We start from the raw sequence: 19,924 nt of genomic DNA, 5'->3' as shown, positions 1-19,924 counted from the left end.
CGACTCATTCGTTACATATTTTCACAATTAATGTAGTTTGTAGATCATGATCCCTTTGATAGATTCTGAAAGTTTGGTTAATATAGAATGTCCCTGAGCTGAGGAATCCCTCTCTGTATTGTAGGAAGGGTCTAACAGGAGTCATGCAGCAGTGTTTGGTACCCATCGGAAGAGTATTTAATCAGCAATATTCCGGTGTTGGTTTGGAGCGTATTAATCGCTCGTGCGAATAGTTATGGACATAAGAAGTTTATGTCCATTTCTATTATTTACTCATACTCAGGTATGCGGCGGGAAACCTAGTTTCCCACCCACCTGAGCTGTTTGAAATCGTCACAGCCCACCTGTATGAATCACCCTATGACCTTTTGTTATGATGCGAAGCCGGATTCCTGTGTCCAATGGACGACAAGATTGTAGGGACCATTGGATTGCATTGTGTGTGGGGCATAAATAGGCAGGCCGACCACATCCAGCTCTCACTCTTCAACGGTTCTCATTGCTGAAAATCGGGTGCTGGATGTCCAGGCGCATGCGATCGTTTCCCCTTGTGCGTAAGTTTTCTCTCCGTAATCATTGTCTTACTGTGAGCCAATCTCTCTCTCCGTCTCTCTCTCTCTCTCTCTCTCTTCCTTCTCTTTCTCTCACATCTCCCCTAGACTAGTATTGAATTGTATTAGATAGTATTGTATTTTGGTTAGGAAGTCTCTGTTATATTGTAGTGTATCATTTGTACTGTTATCCCCTTTTACAAGTATATTAGATATAATACAGTTAATAGGCTTTGGACCCTAAACCAGTATCTGTGTATTTTCTATAGTGTTAAGTGTTCACTTGAGCGTCGGTGACGCTCAAGCAGCTTTGTAGTTAGTCAGGTTACACAAGGTTGCACTTACACCCTGTATCCACATTAAGTTATTCTGTGTATTTCATTGGTATAAGGTTTAAACATAAAGGTATAGCGTTGTGAGCGTCTGCGCCGCTGGTGACCTCCTCGTGGTCTCGAGCGTATGCTACGCCATAGCGAATCATTACTCTAGTCATAACCAATAACGTGTCCTGTGATCACTGGGCCGTGAGCGAACGTGACGCTTGAGCGTCTCGCCTACGGCGGAGCGATCGTTACGCAAATAGCGTACCCTTACGGTACTTCTTAAGCAAACAGCGTACAGTGTTCTTAGACTTCATAAAGGGTTGTTTATACGACAAAGGAATTTAGCATTGTCACCACCCTTGCCCTCTGTACATGTTTGCCTACCTAGGCTGCCTCTCATGTGCACCATCCCACGTGTGCAGGAAGCAAGAGAAGCAGACATAAAACTTCCTCTGAGATGACCAGCGCTGGAAGTAAGCTTCAAAAGAGGCAGGCCGCTGGGCAGGACCAACATGGAGGGTCATGATTTATGGATACTGCCCTCCATGATTGCCAAGCCTCTGGACAGATCTCCTGACTTCAGAACTGTCCGATGGAGTCCTGGATGGATGATAACCCTATTTAGAATGTCAATTTTTAAACCATCTCACATCCTCTCTCCCAAAAAATGTACTGTAACTCCTATTTGTGACATAAGAGTTGAAATGATGCCCTTTTTAAGTCCTAGTAAAGAGTTGAGAAGCACTTAAGTGGACTCATGCTGAGTATAATGGCAAAACTTGTATCGGCTTTGAGAAGAAAGCTAAGAGGTGAGCTTCTAAGAGATGTGACGAAATAAGCTTGGGAGACTGGGTACATTCTGAGAGAGATTTATGTGACATATGTCAGAGGTAGCCAAGGCACTCCAATACAATAGATTGACTGGCATATTTATGAGATTTAGGCGCATGCGGAAGCTGTGTGGTGTGTACACACTACTCTGATGAGCATCCGCAGGATGCATTATGTGCTGTACAGTTTATTTAGGCTCTCAGTTCAATTTTGCTGTCTTTTGACACTTGAATTTTCTCTTAATCACTTATTTGTTATAAAGTATTTTAAAATTTTCTCTAGCATCCATAAGGGATATTGGGGACAGATTTAGTACGATGGGTATAGACGGGTCCTAAGGAGCCAGTGCACTTTAAATTTCTTCAACTGGGTGTTCTGGCTCCTCCCCTCTATATTCCCCCTCCCACAGGCAGTTTAGAAAAAAGTGCCCTCAGGAGAGGATGCACACTCTGCAAGCTCCAGAGTTTTTCTTCAATTTCATTTAAACTTTTACTTATTTCGTTATGTTGTTTGGGCAACAGGATACCTGCGCCGTGGGTGTTGGGGGGGGGGGGGAGGGAGACGGTTACCGGTCTCATGAGGTGCAGAGCCGCCTCTCCGCTGCAGGACCACCATACTGAGGTGCTGTTTGTTTAGCAAGGCACTGCGCCTTAGCTGTTGCAGCAGCAGCTTGCCGCACACCCCTAACAGAGCCTGAAGGTGATCGTCATGGTGATTACAAACCAGGGGCCCCGCTAGAGGGCCCCCCGGTTCATTGTGCGGCAGAAGTGTGAGTGAGGCATATGGGTCCCTCCTGGGGGGGACCAGAGGGTGCCCCTGCGTGAGACTGGCTGGAGGGGTGTTGTACCAAGCATTTACAGGTATGTGAGGCTACACAGCCTGTGGAGACATTGCCAGTATAAAACTTATTAGTAGCTCCGGCACCATAGCGAGGGACGGAACTACATCAGAGCGGGCTCAGCGCCATTTTGGCGCCTTCCTCTGCATAAGCAAGCAGCAGCAGCCTCATGCAGCTCCTCAAAACGGTTACAGGATCACTGGTACCGGGTGTAGAGGGGGAGAGCCACTATTAGTGCACAGTTTACATTCCTTTGGGTAATTCTCTGTACAGCAATATCACTGTTATATGTTACTACATAAAACGCTGACAGTCTCACTGGTGCTGTAGTGTTGGGTGCGCTGGTGTCCTCTCTTCTGTGTCTCCTCTCACATGCAATAGGGCAGGTTTGTATTCAGTCTGTGTTGTATGTGTATTGTTTTTGTCTTTCATTATGGTGAAACAGAAGTCATGCAATGTATGTAATGCCAGATTCTCTCCTAGTTCATCGGGCTCCATATCCTGTGAGCAGTGTAGTCAGTCATCACAAAATGCTGATAACAACATGGGGAGAGTCCAGAGCCTTCCTGGCTGGGGGCTATAAAAACCATGATGTCGGATATGTCATCTCAACTCACTGCCAATGCCAATAAAACACAAGAACTGCAACAAGCAGTGGCTAGCCTAACTGCCAAGGCAGATGCTTCCCATCCCCCACTGTCTACAGGTGCACAAAAATGTGCTTTGCCTGCAATCCTATCAGATTCTGATGATGATGTACAGGTGGATATGGATGATGGGGATCCTATTAGTGGGGATTCCAACCCTACACAGGCTATCAAACCTGTCATATTGGCTATATGGGATGTGTTAAAGTGCCCCTGGAGGACGCTACTAATCAGCAGTCATTTTTCCTGATTGTGTCGCTAAGAAAGGATCTTCCTCAGCAAGGGTCGTACGTCTACCCAGACTTACGGCGGCTTCATTTGACAGCATGGAAGTTGAGCGGAACATCCTAGCTCACAAAGGGCTTTCCAAAGAAGTTATTGCCACTGTGGTGCAAGCCAGAAAACCTGTGACGTCAAAACACTATCATCATATCTGGAGGAGATATGTCTCTTGGTGCGTGGAATGCACGTATCCACCTGCAGAGTTTCACTTGGGATGTTTCCTACAGGCTGGTGTGGATAAGGGCTTACGTCTGGGCTCCGTTAAGGATCAGATTTCAGCTCTTTCAATTTTCTTTCAGAAGAAATTGGCTGTGTTGCCAGAAGATCAGACCTTCTTACAAGGGGTACTCCACTTACAACCTCCCTTTGTGCCACCTACGGTACCCAGGGCTTTGGATGTAGTGTTGAAATTTCTACAGTCCTCCTAGTTTGAGCCTCTGATGATGGTAGAAGACAAGTACCTCACATGGAAGACAATGATGTTATTGGCCCTGGCTTCTGCTAGATGCATCTCAAAATTGGGGGACTTATCGTGTAAAAGACCCTGCTTGGTCTTTTACGAGGACAGAGCGGAGCTCCGGACTAGACAGCAGTTCCTGCGGAAGGTTGTCTCCGCATTCCACCTGAATCAACCTATTGTGGTTCCATCCTGTTCTGACGCTTCGGCTCCTCCGGGGTCTTTGGATGTTGTGCGTGCTTTGAAGATCTATGTCAGGCGCACAACACTGGTCAGAAAGACGAATTCCTTATTCATGCTTTATGATGCGCAGAAAAAGTGTTGTCCTGCTTCAAAGCAGACCATTGCCCGTTGGATTAGGCTTACTATCCAACAGGCCTATGTGTCGGCAGCCTTACCTGTTCCTCAGTCTCTGAAGGTCCACTCTACAAGGTCAGTGGGCTCTTCCTGGGTGGCTGCCCGTGGAGTCTCGGCCTTGCAACTATGCCCAGCGGCTACCTGGTCAGGGAAGAACAATTTTGTAAAATTCTACAAATTTGATACCCTGGCCAAAGAGGATACCCAGTTTGAGCAGGTGGTGCTACAGCAGTCTCCGTACGTTCCCGGCCATTCTGGAAGCTTTGGGACATCCCCATCGTACTAATATCCCTTATGGATGCTAGATAAAATAGGATTTTATATAACTGCCGGTAAATCCATTTCTCGTAGTCCATAAGGGATATTGGGGGTTATACCGACCCGATCGCTTGCTGCAGTTTATCGCAGCGCAGCGATCGGGTCGGAACTGTGCATGCCTGACAGGCATAGGCGGTCGCTGGGCAGGAGGGGGCGGCACGGCAGTGTTTGGCCGCCATTTTGGGGGCGCAGTCCGGCCAACGCAGGGGGCGGGCCGCATTGCTTGCGACCAGGGGCAGCGAAGAGTTACTTCTGAAATGCAAATGCAACGCCGCTATGCGATGCTTTTGCACTTCTGGGGGGGGGGGGGGGGGGCGGCACTGACATGAGGGGAGGACTAGCCCTGTGCTGGGCGTCCCCCCGCATGTGTGAGTGCCTGATCGTAGCTGTGCTAAATTTAGCACAGCTACGATCAACTCGGAATGACCCCCTTTGGGCGCCCGCCTCTGTGTGGTGACATTCTGCAGGTTATCTGTTATGTGTTACAGTTCAGCTGTTGCTGTTTTCTGTTGCCAGCCGTTGCTGGCCCGGTTATGTTATGGTGTGCTGGTGTGTAAATCTCACCACACTAATTGTTGTCATGTTCCTTCTCTCAAGTATGTCTTTTCTCCTTCGGGCATTGTTTTACTGCCTGTGGGAGGGGGCATAGAGGGGAGCAGCCAGCACACCCAGTTGAAGAAATTTAAAGTTCACTGGCTCCATTGGACCCGTCTATATCCCATCGTACTAATGTGTCCCCAATATCCCTTATGGACTACAAGAAAAGGATTTACCGGTAGGTATTTAAAATCCTATTATTTTCACCTGAATATTTGAGGGTGGTACAACCACCTTAAATTATTTTAGCCTAAAATAGAACACAGTTATTCTCCATTTTTTTTTTTAGCATTGTACACAGTGGTTGAAGTAGGAAATTTGAAGTGGTACTATGGAAAATTCAAACAGTGTCCGGAAAAGTAGCTGTGGTCACTCAACAGGGGGCATTTTCCTAAGAGATCAGGGGCAGTGGAGCAGACTGGGGTGGTGAGGCTGACAGTGGGTAAGGGGTGGAGGATGTAGTCTGTGATCAGGTCGTCAGGTGATCACTGTCCCTTTAGTGAACCCTCCTTTTAGTCTCATTAATCCTTTAGTAATTCCTACTTTGTAGTAATGTATCCTGTCGTTAGATTTATTTTTACTTGTATTACAATCATAATTTAACGTAATTAAATGGAATTATATCAGCTAAACAGTTGTTGATACATATATTTGTATTTAAATATTCCTTTTTTAAGACAATGGGGGTCATTCCGAGTTGTTCGCTCGTTGCCGATTTTCGCTATGCTGCGATTTGTTGCTAACCGCGCATGCGCTAAGTTATTTAACACAAAACTTAGTAGATTTGCTGGTGTTCGTGCGGCGCTTTTCAGTCGCACTGCTGATTGGTGAATGATTGACAGGAAAGGGGTGTTTCTGGGTGGTAACTGAGTGTTTTCCGGGAGTGTGCTAAAAAACGCAGGCGTGTCAGGGAAAAACGCGGGAGTGTCTGGAGAAACGGGGGAGTGGCTGGCAGGGCGTGTTTGTGACGTCAAACCAGGAACTAAACGGACTGAGCTGATCGCAATCTAGGAGTAGGTATGGAGCACTAAGAAACTGCAAGAAAATATTTATTAGCAAATTTGCTAATCTTTCGTTCGCTATTCTGCTATGCTAAGATACACTCCCAGAGGGCGGCGGCCTAGCATTTGCAATGCTGCTAAAAGCAGCTAGCGAGCGAACAACTCGGAATGACCACCAATATCCTGCACCTTTTGAAAATGTGTGTGTTTTTAGTTTCATCTGATAAGAGATAATAATTTCTTCCTGAGCAGCCGATTTTGATTTGCACCCACTGTTATATCTAGTTGCTCATTATGAGTTTTTTAAGTTAGCGCCATCCAAGGCAGACTGGCCTCTTTCAGACTGCCTGGACTGGACTAGCTGGGGCACCAGTTTTAATTAGAGATATGTGGGTTTGGATTTACTCAGATTTCCTCGCATGTCAAAAATGACATCCTATTGGCTATCAGCTCTCATGTTTTTTTGGGTAGCCAAAAAGATAAATCCATGTTTGGAGAAAAGAACCAAGTAAATCCGAACTGGCACATCTTTAGCTTAAAATAAAAACTAGAATTAGAGATGAGTGGGTTCGGTTCTCCGAGATCCGAAACCCCCCCCCCCCCCCCCTCCGAACTTTACCTATTTTACACGGTTCCGAGGCAGCCTCAGATCTTCCCGCCTTGCTCGGTTAACCCGAACGGGGCCGAACGTCATCATCCCTCTGTCGGATTCTCGCGAGATTCGTATTCTATATAAAGAGCCGCATGTCGCCTCCATTTTCACTCGTGCATTGGAGATTGAATGGAGAGGGCGTGGCTGCGTTCTCTCCCTGAAAAGCTCCATATCTGTGCTCAGTGTGCTGCAAATATCTGTGCTCAGTGTGCTGCAAATATCTGTGCTCTGTGTGCTAAAAATATCTACGTTCTCTGCCTGAAAACGCTCCATATCTGTGCTCAATGTGCTGCATTGTGGGGACTGGGGACCACCAGTATATAATTATAGTAGTACAGTACAGTAAGTAGGCCATTGCTGTATCTTGCAGCTCTGTGTTAAGTATACTATCTCTGTGCTGCATTATTGTGAGCAGTATATAGTAGGACAGTGTAGCATTTTGGTGACCAGCAGTATACATATAGTACAGTACAGTAGGCCACTGCTGTATCTTGCAGCTCTGTGTCAAGTATACTATCTCTGTGCTGCATTATTGTGAGCAGTATAGAGTAGGACAGTACAGCGTTTTGGTGACCAGCAGTATACATATAGTACAGTACAGTAGGCCATTGCTGTATCTTGCAGCTCTGTGTCAAGTATACTATCCATGTCTGTGCTGCAATATTGTGAGCAGTATATAGTAAGACAGTGCAGCATTTTGGTGACCAGCAGTATACATATAGTACAGTACAGTAGACCATACTTGCCTACTTTTGGAAACCAGTTTCAGGGAGAATTCGCACAGCATGCCCCAGATGGGGCTGTGCCTAAAGAGCGTGTCCCTAACCCTCCCTCCCACTCAGCCTAACCCTAACCTTTCCCACCCGCAGCCTGTTCCTACTCCCCCACCACCTCCCTCCCCTCACAGCTAACCCTAACCCTCCCCAGTGGTGCCTAACCCTAACCCCCCTCTACAAGCAGCCTAACCCTCCCTCACTGCAGCCTAACCTCCCACCACCCCCCTCCCCGCAGACTAAACCTAACCTCCCCCTGGAGACTTTAATCGGTGTTACAGCGTTAGAGGTCCTGGCACTGGCATTTTGATCCATGTCAGGATGCCGCTGTAGGCATTCCGAGCAGTGTTGGGATTCCCATGTTGAGATTTTGACTACCGGGATCCCGAACGCCGGGATTCTGACCGGGTCCCCTGTCATCTTGTGTACACATATCAAACATACAGTACCTACTGTATTGACCAGTACAGTACTAATTAATGCACACTTTGCCCAGCAAAATTCCGTGCAAACAGTATAAACATGTTAGAAAAAAGTCACATATAAAGAAAAAAGTACTGAGCGTAAAATACACATATCTATAAATGCTAAATGCCAAATAAAACAAACAATATTTCAGGCGCGGTCCTGGCTCTCATTCTAGAGCACTATTTTACTAGACATTCAATAATGTAATTTTGATCTCCATGCGCCATAGTAAATGACTAGCAACCGAAGTATAGTGTATATGTGCACCCACACAAGGCCGGATCAAGGTCTGTGGGGGCCCATATCAATAAAATGATTAAAGTGATACTGTAGGTCACCAGGCAGCATGGGGGGAGGCAGCAGCATGTTTGACCTTCAGCGTTCACAGTCTGTCCCGCTCGGCTGCCGGCACCAATAGGCCCCCTGCCGCCCCCGCTGCGCTTCCCCCAGCTGTGCCACTCTCTGTCCCCCCTGATCCTGTAGTGACTGCGCCCCTCCCGTCGCTTCCGTGGGTACTTCTGAGTCCAAGAAGCAGCGGCCTCACCTGTACTGACACCCACTGCCACCACGCAAGTGCCTATCGAGTTTTATCGAGAGCGGGCAGTGGCTGTTGCATGTGACAGGCAGGACTGCCCCTGAAGCGGTTGCAGCGGCGGCCAGGCCTTTTGTCCCTCCATCTGGTTGCAAGAGGCCTCGTCAGAGAGTGGCTAATAGCAGTGGCTGATTCTGGGGGACATATATATATAATTGTGACCCCGGCGTGTGTGTAGCATAGGAATATGCGAGGACGCCGAATAAATAATAATGAATACATTTATTTAATCACAAATAGTTAAAAACAATATGTAAAAGGATAAAACCTACAATAAATAAATAAAATCATATAAAATATCAGTATAGGGTGGGTGGGTGTCTGCAGTTTTGTGAGCTGTAGTGAAACACTCTTCCGTACTTCACTGAGAAGAACTGTGGTCAGTGCAGGGTTAACACTCCCTCTTCAAAAACCGGGGGAAGGTGTCTGCAGGCAGCGCTGTCTGGAGCCAAGTGGAAGCTGATTTCTGTGCTGTTCCCGTGCGTGCGATGTCCGCTTCACTGCTTCTCCCCCCCCATGCGTAGAATCACAGTCACTCACCATCGGACCGGGCACTTTTTCTCCAGCTTCTCCGACAAGCTCCCAGCAGCCTCAATCTTCCTGCGACAGGTCACTTCCCACCTCATTCCCCCTCCCAACTGACAGTGGCTCTCGAATGTGCTGGGAGTACCGGGAGAGGGATCCGTTGCTGCCGCTGCCAACACAATGCTCTAGTATGCTCTGATCAGTGCGGCTAACTAAACTGCCAGCGGTGCGAAGCATACGCAGTCCGGATTTCAGCGGGGCTGAAGGAATCCGGGGCATTGGGTAGGCTTTCCAGGGGAGCGTGAGACTGGACGGCGAAACGGGAGCCTCCCGCAGAATACAGGAGTGTCGGCAAGTATGCAGTAGGCCATTGCTGTATCTTGCAGCTCTGTGTCAAGTATACTATCTCTGTGCTGCATTATTGTGAGCAGTATATAGTAGGACAGTGCAGCATTTTGGTGACCAGCAGAATACGTATAGTACAGTACAGTAGGCTATTGCTGTATCTTGCAGCTCTGTGTCAAGTATACTATCTCTGTGCTGCATTATTGTGAGCAGTATATAGTAGGACAGTGCAGCATTTTGGTGACCAGCAGTATACATATAGGGGGTGATTCCGAGTTGTTCGCTCTCTAGCTGCTTTTAGCAGCATTGCACACGCTAAGCCACCGCCCTCTAGGAGTGTATCTTACCTTAGCAGAAGTGCGAACGAAAGATTAGCAGAATTGCGAATAGAAAATTCTTAGCAGTTTCTGAGTAGCTCCAGACTTACTCAGCCATTGCGACCAGCTCAGTCCTTTTCGTTCCTGGTTTGACGTCACAAACACACCCAGCGTTTGCCCAACCACTCCTCCGTTTCTACAGCCACTCCTGCGTTTTGCAACTCGAACGCCTGCGTTTTCCCGCACACTTCCATAAAACGGCCAGTTTCCGCCCAGAAACACCCACCTCCTGTCAATCACACTACGATCAGCACAGCGATGAAAAAGCTTTGTTATGCTGTGAGTAAAATATCTAACTTTTGTGTAAAATAACTAAGCGCATGCGCTCTGCGAACCTTGTGCATGCGCAGTAAGCGACTAATCGCAGTATAGGGACCAGCAGTATACATATAGTACAGTACAGTAGGCCATTGCTGTACCTTGCAGCTCTGTGTCAAGTATACTATCTCTGTGCTGCATTATTGTGAGCAGTATATAGTAGGACAGTGCAGCATTTTGGTGACCAGCAGTATACATATAGTACAGTACAGTAGGCAATTGCTATTGATATATTACTGGCATATAATTCCACACATTGATAAATGGAGAACAAAAATGTGGAGGTTAAAACAGGGAAAGATCAAGATCCACTTCCACCTCATGCTGAAGCTGCTGCCACTAGTCATGGCCGAGACGATGAAATGCCATCAACGTCGTCTGCCAAGGCCGATGCCCAATGTCATAGTAGAGAGCATGTAAAATAAAAAAAAACTAAAGTTCAGTAAAATGACCCAAAAATCTAAATTAAAAGCGTCTGAGGAGAAGCGAAAACTTGCCAATATGCCATTTACGACACGGAGTGGCAAGGAACGGCTGAAGCCCTGGCCTATGATCAAGTGGTTCAGCTTCACCTGAGTGGTTCAGCTTCAAGTGGTTCAGCTTCACCTGAGGATGGAAGCACTCATCCTCCCGCTAGAAAACTGAAAAGAGTTAAGATGGCAAAAGCACAGCAAAGAACTGTGCGTTCTTCTAAATAACAAATCCCCAAGGAGAGTCCAATTGTGTCGGTTGCGATGCCTGACCTTCCCAACACTGGACGGGAAGAGGTGGCGCCTTCCACCATTTGCACGCCCCCTGCAAGTGCTAGAAGGAGCACCCACAGTCCAGTTCCTGATAGTCAAATTGAAGATGTCACTGTTGAAGTACACCAGGATGAGGATATGGGTGTTGCTGGCGCTGAGGAGGAAATTGACAAGGAGGATTCTGATGGTGAGGTGGTTTGTTTAAGTCAGGCACCCGGGGAGACACCTGTTGTCTGTGAGATGAATATGGCCATTGACATGCCTGGTCAAATTACAAAAAAAAATCACCTCTTCGGTTTTTTAATTATTTTAACAGAAATGCTGACAACAGGTGTCAAGCTGTGTGTTGTCTTTGTCAAGCTGTAATAAGTAGGGGTAAGGACATTAACCACCTAGGAACATCTTCCCTTATACGTCACCTGGTGCGCATTTATCAGAAGTCATTGACAAGTTCAAAAACTTTGGGTGACAACGGAAGCAGTCCACTGACAACTAAATCCCTTCCTCTTGTACCCAAGCTCCTGCAAACCACACCACCAACTCCCTCAGTGTCAATTTCCTCCTTAGACAGGAACACCAATAGTCCTGCAGGCCATGTCACTGGCAACTGGCAAGTCTGACGAGTCCTCTCCTAACTGGCATTCCTCCGATAGATCTTTGAGTGTAATGCCTACTGCTGCTGGCGCTGCTGTTGTTGCTGCTGGGAGTCGATTGTCATCCCAGAGGGGAAGTCGGAAGACCACTTGTACTACTTCCAGTAAGCAATTGACTGTCCAACAGTCCTTTGCGAGGAAGATGAAATATCACAGCAGTCATCCTGCTGCAAAGCGGATGACTCAGGCCTTGGTAGCTGTGTTGGTGTTAAACGTGTGTCTGTTATCCACAGTTAATTCAAAGGGAATTAGAGAATTGCTTGAGGTAGTGTGTCCCCGGTACCAAATACCATCTAGGTTCCACTTCTCTAGGCAGGCGATACCAAGAATGTACACAGACGTCAGAAAAAGAGTCACCAGTGTCCTAAAAAATGCAGTATTACCAAATGTCCACTTAACCACGGACATGTGGTCCTGCCAACGATTACTGACATGTCATCTACTGTCACTGCATATGATTCTGTCACCATTGAAAGAATGGTGGAGGATTATATGAGTGACAGCATCCAAGAAGGCACGTCAGACAGTCCGTACGTATACTGGCAGGAAAAAGAGGTAATTTGGAGGCCCTTGCAGAAACTGGCTTTATTTTACCTAAGTTGCCCCCCCTCCCTCCAGTGTGTACTCCGAAAGAGTGTTTAGTGCAGCCGGTCACCTTGTCAGCAATCGGCGTACAAGGTTACTTCCAGAAAATGTGGAGAAGATGATGTTCATCAAAATGAATTAAAATCAATTCCTCCGTGGAGACATTCACCAGCAATTGCCTCCAGAAAGTACACAGGGACCTGAGATGGTGGATTCCAGTGGGGACAAATTAATACTCTGTGAGGAGGGGGATGTACACAGTGAAAGGGGTGAGGAATCGGACGATAAGGAAGAGGTGGACATCTTGCCCCTGTAGAGCCAGTTTGTGCAAGGAGAGATTGATTGCTTCTTTTTTGGTGGGGGCCCAAACCAACCAGTCATTTCAGCCACAGTCATGTGGCAGACCCTGTGGCTGAAATGATGGGTTTGTTAAAGTGTGCATGTCCTGTTTATACAACATAAGGGTGGGTGGGAGGGCCCAAGGACAATTCCATCTTGCACCTCTTTTTTTAAAATTTATTTATCTCTGCATCATGTGATGTTTGGGGCTAATTTTTTTAAGTGTCATTCTGCCTGACACTGCAGTGCCACTCCTAGATGGGCCAGGTGTTTGTGCCGCCCACTTGGGTCGCTTAGCTTAGTCATCCAGCGACCTCGGTGCAAATTTTAGGACTAAAAATAATATTGTGAGGTGTGAGGTGTTCAGAGTAGACTGGAAATGAGTGGAAATTATGGTTATTGAGGTTAATAATACTATGGGATCAAAATTACCCCCAAATTCTATGATTTAAGCTGTTTTTGAGGGTTTTTTGTAAAAAAAAAACCCGAATCCAAAACACACCCGAATCCGACAAAAAATTTTCAGGGAGGTTTTGCCAAAACGCGTCCGAATCCAAAACACGGCCGCGGAACCGAATCCAAAACCAAAACACAAAACCTGAAAAATTTCCGGTGCACATCTCTAACTAGAATGCTAATAGAATTCTGGCTTCCACCCCTTCCCTCTTATACATGTACCCGACCACATACCTACTCCTGCAGTGGCCGGCGCCCCTGTAACAGACTCTGTGGCACTGAACAGTGGGACTAAAGAAACTAATACTAATGTCTTGGGTCATGGCATGTTTTTACCTTGACAGGCCTGACATTGCATTATTGCATTGGTGATTGGAACGAGTGGTGTATAGCAGTCTGCTGCTCTTCCTAAGCTCCTGAACAATAGAGAATGGACTCTTAGGGCGGTATTCAATTTCACCCCCTTTCACACCTGTTCTGTTTCTGCTGATGGGTGTGGTATAATCATTTAATCTTCCTAACCCCGGGGTAGCCAGGACTCCCAACCCTTTACTCAGCTAAATCTGATTACTATGGGCACGTTATGCGCAATAACGGGGATCACTTAAGAAAGAAGATTGGGCGTGATATATCATTTGAATACCACCCATAGACATGCAGCCTGATAGGAGGCGCTGCGATCTTATGACCCCATGGCTCCTCCTTCACTGATAACTCCTCCTGTTTTAATCATCCCACTGGAGCTGGAGCTTTGTTACATGAGTGACAGGTGCCAGACGTTTTCAGTCTGTCTTATAAGGTCAAAAACTGAATTTCACAGGTACATGCTGCCCCTTTTACTCAGTGTCGGTGCTGTCACCGGACTTTGAACAATACTGTCTTAAAAGTGATATGATATATAATGACCGCAATATGAATTTTGAATACCTTATATTTTATTCTGTTTTTTTTTAAGTCAGCAGAATATCTGTAAGAAGGTCATAGAAAGGTTTAAGTGATTTGTTTGTGTTGTGTATAGGATTTAGAGATAATTAAACAAAGCAAATGCTGTAGTCAATCATTTAAATTGAAAGATATAGTAAGCAGAGTTAGGCCATCAGTAATAGGCCATCAGTAATTAACAACTATGCTTTAAAATTACAGATAGTTGCTGTGAGCTAGTAAAATATAGATTGTAGAAATAATAACCAATAATATCATGCTGCAATGGCTTTTTAGAATTGCATAGGTAAACACTTATTTTAGTATAAGAAGTAAGTACTGTATAAACTGATATTATTCCACAAACCAACATGTATGATGGATTCATATTGTATTGATTGCCTATTACATGATGCTGGTGTTGGGCCTCATGAAGAGAGAAATCTCAATAAAAGATCATATTCAAAAGTCAATACAGTTAAAGTTTAGAACAAGAAAGGTTTAGAAATTAAAAATGGAAGCTGTCAGTATTGTATAAGCAAGTGTAACAACTGTAAAGTATATTGTTATCTCCGGTGTGGGAAGGTATGCAGTAAAATGGACTCTACAGTGGATTAGATTGTTATTAAAATACATCTCTAATCATAGGCAAGCACAGGTGGGGGGGGGGGGTTCTAGTTGCCTGGAAACCCACTTCCCATCACAAACCATGACCACAATAGCAATAGTACAGTGGATTTAATTTTATTAGAGCTGCATATTTTTCAGATCTCCTCAGTATCACAAACGATATACCAAGTACCGTCTGGGAATCTTAAAAAATGTATCAGAAATTATATCTAGAAACGAAGCTTCCTGCATTTTCTACGCTGGGGGTACGGTGCCTTGCTGTGCTCGCCACAGGTTCTATTCCCTCTCTATAGGTGGTGTGGACACCCAAGAGTGGGAATAGCCCTCGGCATTCTGGCAGGCGGGATCCTGGTGCCGGCATGCTGACCGCTGGGATCGTAACTACATCCCATTAATAATAAAGTATAATGTACACTATCCAGTGTATAAGAAGACCAATATGTACATATATGTCCAGGGCAGTTGCTAACTTCTTCTACCGCTCCCCCAGACTTCCAAACCTGCACCATTGCTCCGCAGAGTGGAGGACTTGGATTGCGGAATGGGGCTCACATCTGGGAAAAATGCACAAAAACATACAGCTCATGAAGCCTGGCCCTACTGCTGCATCTAGCAGCTTACTGTAATCGCTGGCACTGTATATGTCTGATGTATTACATACACTGCACTTTGGGGGTCATTCCGAGTTGATCGTAGCTGTGTTAAATTTAGCACAGCTACGATCATTCACACTGACATGCGGGGGGACACCCTGCACAGGGCTAGCCCACCCCGCATGTCAGTGCCGACCCCCACCGCAGAAGTGCAAAGGCATCACACGCTAAAGCTACGCTGGCCGGGAGCTACTGTTGAAGTGCAAAGGCATCGCCGCTGTGCGATGCCTTTGCAGTTCAAGAGTAGCTCCCGGCCAGCGCAGCTTTAGCTTGCTGGCCGGGAGCTACTCCTCGCTCACCGGCCCGCAGTGGCTGCGTGTGACGTCAGGCCTGCCCCCCGTTCGGTCCGGCCACGCCTGCGTGACATCACCGTGCCTACGAAACAGCGGCCAAACGCAGCCGTTCCGCCCCCTCCCGCCCAGCGATCGCCTCTGCCTGTCAATCAGGCAGAGGCGATCGCAGCCCTGCAACGGCCTTCGGCTGTCTGGCATGCGCCGGCGCACTACGGTGCCGGCACATGCACAGTAGAGACACGTTCGCTTGGCTGCAAAAAACAGCAGCGAGCGAACGGGTCAGGATGACCCCCTTTGTGTGAGGCAGGCAGCTGGTTAAGTGCTAGTTATGGGCTTCATGGGCTGGCCACATTCGCTGTGAAATGAAGCATTTGTGGAACCACCTCTAGAAATACCGGGGGTCATTCTGAGTTGATCGCTAGCTGCCGTTGTTTGCAGCGCAGCGATCAAGCTAAAAATCGGCATTTCTGCGCATGCGTATGCACCGCAATGCGCACACGCGACGTATGGGTACAAAGACAATTGTGATTTTGCACAGGTCCTAGCGACGTTTTCATTCGCACTGGCGGCCGCAAGAAGATTGACAGGAAGGGGGCGTTTCTGGGTGTCAACTGATTGTTTTCTGGAAGTGTTTGGAAAAAACGCAGGCATGCCAGGGAAAATGCAGGCGTGGCTGGGCGAACGCTGGGCGGGTGTGTGACGTCAAAAGCCGTCCCTCCAACATTAGAATCAGCGCACACGAAAAGTAAGTCCAGGGCTGGTCTTGTTTTGCACAAAATGTGTTTGCAGGCGCTCTGCTGCACAGGCGTTCGCACTACTGCAAAGCGAAAATACACTCCCCGGTGGGCGGCGACAATGCGTTTGCACGGCTGCTAAAAACTGCTAGCGAGCGATCAATTCGGAATGGCCTCCACTGTGTTTGTCCCTGCTAATTCCCATAGATAAGGATATGTTTCTTTATACAACTATTCACAGCTATCATGTATCATATCATGCATCTCCTTCCAAAGAACAGTCAGTGATTTCAACATGATAAAAGAAGTGTTGTATGAGGCAAGTGCCAGGTGACATAGTGGAAAAGAACTGAGGTACAACATTTGATCATATTAGCTTGGAGCTTTCTTTCACTTAAGCATTAAACTTAGTAGAAAAACACCACTTGAAAATGTCTTTTCAGCTTTGAACTTAATCCAAAATATTAACTACTTTGGCAGAGCTGAACAATGCTCTATTAAAACATCTAAAACATAAAAAAAATTTACGTAACAGTATATTTAGCATTTAGAGTGTTTTGTTTGGAGCAGCTGTAGTAATGAAAATACTGTACATCTGCAATTTCTTTTCTCATTGCTGTAATTACTATAATAATTTGTACTTGTATCTTTATTATTATTATTTTTTTTTATAGAAAAATGACCACATCGACTGCGATTCTTGATCATCTCTCCTGGTTGTCCGCACTTCCTGATGGTTGCATGGGCTGGTGAGAAGTTTTTTCTTTGTATGCCCCCATCGCTTTGAAGTACAGTACAGTACTAGTAGGACTCATCCTCTGCAGTTTAAAGGTATATGCTGAAGAAAGTTCCACTGGTCTTCCACAAAAAGTTAATTTCAGGTAGCACACAGACCTACACTTACAAACAGGCCCGGTGCTACCCACTCAGCAGAGTCTGCAAAGCAGGGAGGCGCTGTCCAGGAGAGGCGCTCTCCCTGCTCTGCTACTCTGCTGTGTGCACTGTTGCTGTCGGCAGCTGCTGCACCCGTTAGCAGTATGACAGCGCAGCTGCGCCGGCTTGGGGCTCGTCTTGTGAGACCACACCACTTTTTGCGACACGCGCCTTCAGCGTATGCTGTCCCTTTATTAAGTATGGGAGAGAGGGCGCAAATTTTTAGTTTGCAGGGAGGCTCCAGACACCCTAGCACCGGCCCTGCTTACAAATAGAGTATATAATAAAGTACAGTATATAGGGCAATTCTGCATAATCTAATACTAAGGGGTCTGTTTAGTAATAATTGCAGTGACATCACAAAAATAAGCGTTTTATATTGCACTGATTTCAACTTAGTAGTTTTGTATGCAAGTTATCAGTCTTACTTAAGCAGGGGTTTTCCACCGCTCATTGGTTGCCTAAGCCTGTCAGCAAGGAGGTCAGGCAGCTATTGGGACGTGGTAAAGTGCAAAAACAGAGCAGCTGCAGAACAAATCAATGATTTCCTGTAGTTAGATTTCTTCTAAATCAGTCGAAAGCGGTGGTAACCCCTTTTTCTGTCAACAAAGCCAGAGAAAGGATTTATTACTGCTTCATAAATAGCCTCTAACTAAGGCTCCACAAAAATAGATGAGGCCTGATGGTGACATCATAATTTAAGTTACCACTAGACCACCAGGGATGTTTTGTCGACATTCTCACTATGTCAACATTTCATCCATGTCATCATGATGAATGTTGACATTATGACCATGTCAACATTCTCATGCTGCCATTGTGAATGTTGACATGATGAGCTTCCACAAAATACTGTATACCATATCCTATCCAACGTGCAAAAATGAAGTAAATGTATTTGCTCCACTAGCATTGCAACATACAGTAGATTGTTCAGGTGCACTTACAGTAACCTGCTTTTTTTTGCTGTGCTCCCAACTCTGAATCAACCCTGGAGTCTCTCTCAGTGTACACTGAACAAGTACCAGTGCCCTGCGCTGCAACAAGTAGATTGCTAATGTGGCTCATTCTGAGATGGCAGCCAAGCAAAAAAAAAGTTAAGTAAATTTGCAGCTGGACAATCTATGTTGCAATACAAGTGATGCAGATACATTTATTATTTTCACATGCAGGGTAAATACTGGCTGCTTTTGCATGTAGCCCACACATACAGGACAACTTTATTTTTACACTGTGGTTTGGATTAGACCGCACAGGTTCTCAAACTCGATCCTCAGGACCCCACACAGTTCATGTTTGCAGGTCACCTGTGGATTGTAAAATGTGACAGTTGGTGATACACAGGGGTGGTATTCAGTTTGCCGGCTGTTGGGATCCCGGCGCTCAGTATATCGGCGCCGGAATCCCGACACATCGCACACCAACAACTATTCTCCCTCCTTGGGGTCCACCACCCCCCTGGAGGGAAAATAAATATGGTGGCGCGTGTAGCCCGCAAGGGGCTCATTTGCACTCGCCCAGCTGCCGGCATGCTGGCGGTCGGCATCCTGGCCGCTGGCATAACATACTACACCTGATGCACAGTACAACTGCCAGGTGACATGGAAAACGTGAACTGTGTGGGGTCGTGAGGACCAAGTTTGAGAACCACTGGATTAGAGCATAGGTTCTAAAACTCGGTCCTCAGGACCCCAAGCAGTTCATGTTTTCCATGTCTCCTGACATTATCACAAGTGAAATAAGTAGCTCCACCTGTGGATCTTTTAAAATGTGTCAGTGAGTAATAACTACACCTGTGCACTTGCCAGGTGACCTGGAAAACGTGATCTGTTTGGGGTCCTGGACTGAGTTTGAGATGCACTGGATTAGCATTTGTACACACACCTCCCAAATCTAAACCTCGCTGCACATTTTATATGTGCTCTATCTGCGGTGCAACATGTTTTTTTATTTTATTTTGTTCTGCTCCCAACGTACTGTAGAATCAGCTCCATTAGCAATTCATTCTTTTAACCATTTTAGGCCTATCAATGCCAAGTTTCTACTTTAGATGGCGTGAACAGGTTTTATATTAATGGGCTGCATTACAATGTGGATAATTATTTAATGGTATATTTTTGACAAATTCATTTCTCATATTAATAATTAATATTAATTAATTAATTATTTATTATTATTATTATTATTATTATTATTAATTAATTAATATTACTATCATATTCTCATATTACTATATATGTTTTTTTCTACTTGTATTATTAGGATCCGGTTAGGATCCCGGTGTACGGGACCCCGGCAGTCGGAATCCCGTCACAGCTCATAATGCCGACGCCAGCATCCCGACATGGATTGAAATGCCGAAATCTGGAATCCCGGAATCCCAATCGAGGGCGGCTGGGACTCCACTCTGATAATTCGGGGGGAGGGAGGTTAGGTCTAGGCTGCGTGAGGGTTAGAGTTAGGCTGTGGGGAGTAAGGTTTAGGCACTCGCGGGAAGGTTGAGGTTATGATGCGGGGGAGGGAGGGTTAGGTTTAGGCTGCAGGGATGGGGGGGTTAGGGTTAGGCACCACCAGGGAGGGTCAGGCTGCAGGAATGATTGGGTTAAGGTTAGGGGATTAGGGGTAGTTAACTTGCCACTTGGGTGTCTAAATCCTGAGTGTTGGGATGACGCTGTCAGTGTTTTGACTTCCTGGCATCCCAGGCGACTGGATCCCAATACCATCCTCTATTA

General features: G+C 46.2%; 1 long non-coding RNA gene across 1 annotated transcript in view; it reads left to right on the top strand.

The window, feature by feature from the left end:
- LOC134911725 (uncharacterized) overlaps positions 1–19,684 on the top strand; it is a 150,890-nt gene extending 131,206 nt beyond the window's left edge. Inside the window, exons 4-5 of the long non-coding RNA XR_010176799.1 lie at positions 16,934–17,090; positions 19,455–19,684. This is a non-coding gene — a long non-coding RNA (uncharacterized LOC134911725). The remainder of the gene's footprint in view (positions 1–16,933; positions 17,091–19,454) is intronic.
- Positions 19,685–19,924: the final 240 nt, after the last annotated feature.

This window comes from Pseudophryne corroboree, chromosome 4 (genome assembly GCF_028390025.1).
Source record: "Pseudophryne corroboree isolate aPseCor3 chromosome 4, aPseCor3.hap2, whole genome shotgun sequence".
NCBI classification, from domain to species: domain Eukaryota; kingdom Metazoa; phylum Chordata; class Amphibia; order Anura; family Myobatrachidae; genus Pseudophryne; species Pseudophryne corroboree.
The sequence above is the reverse complement of the archived record's forward strand: the minus strand, read 5'-3'. Positions and strand labels throughout refer to the sequence as shown.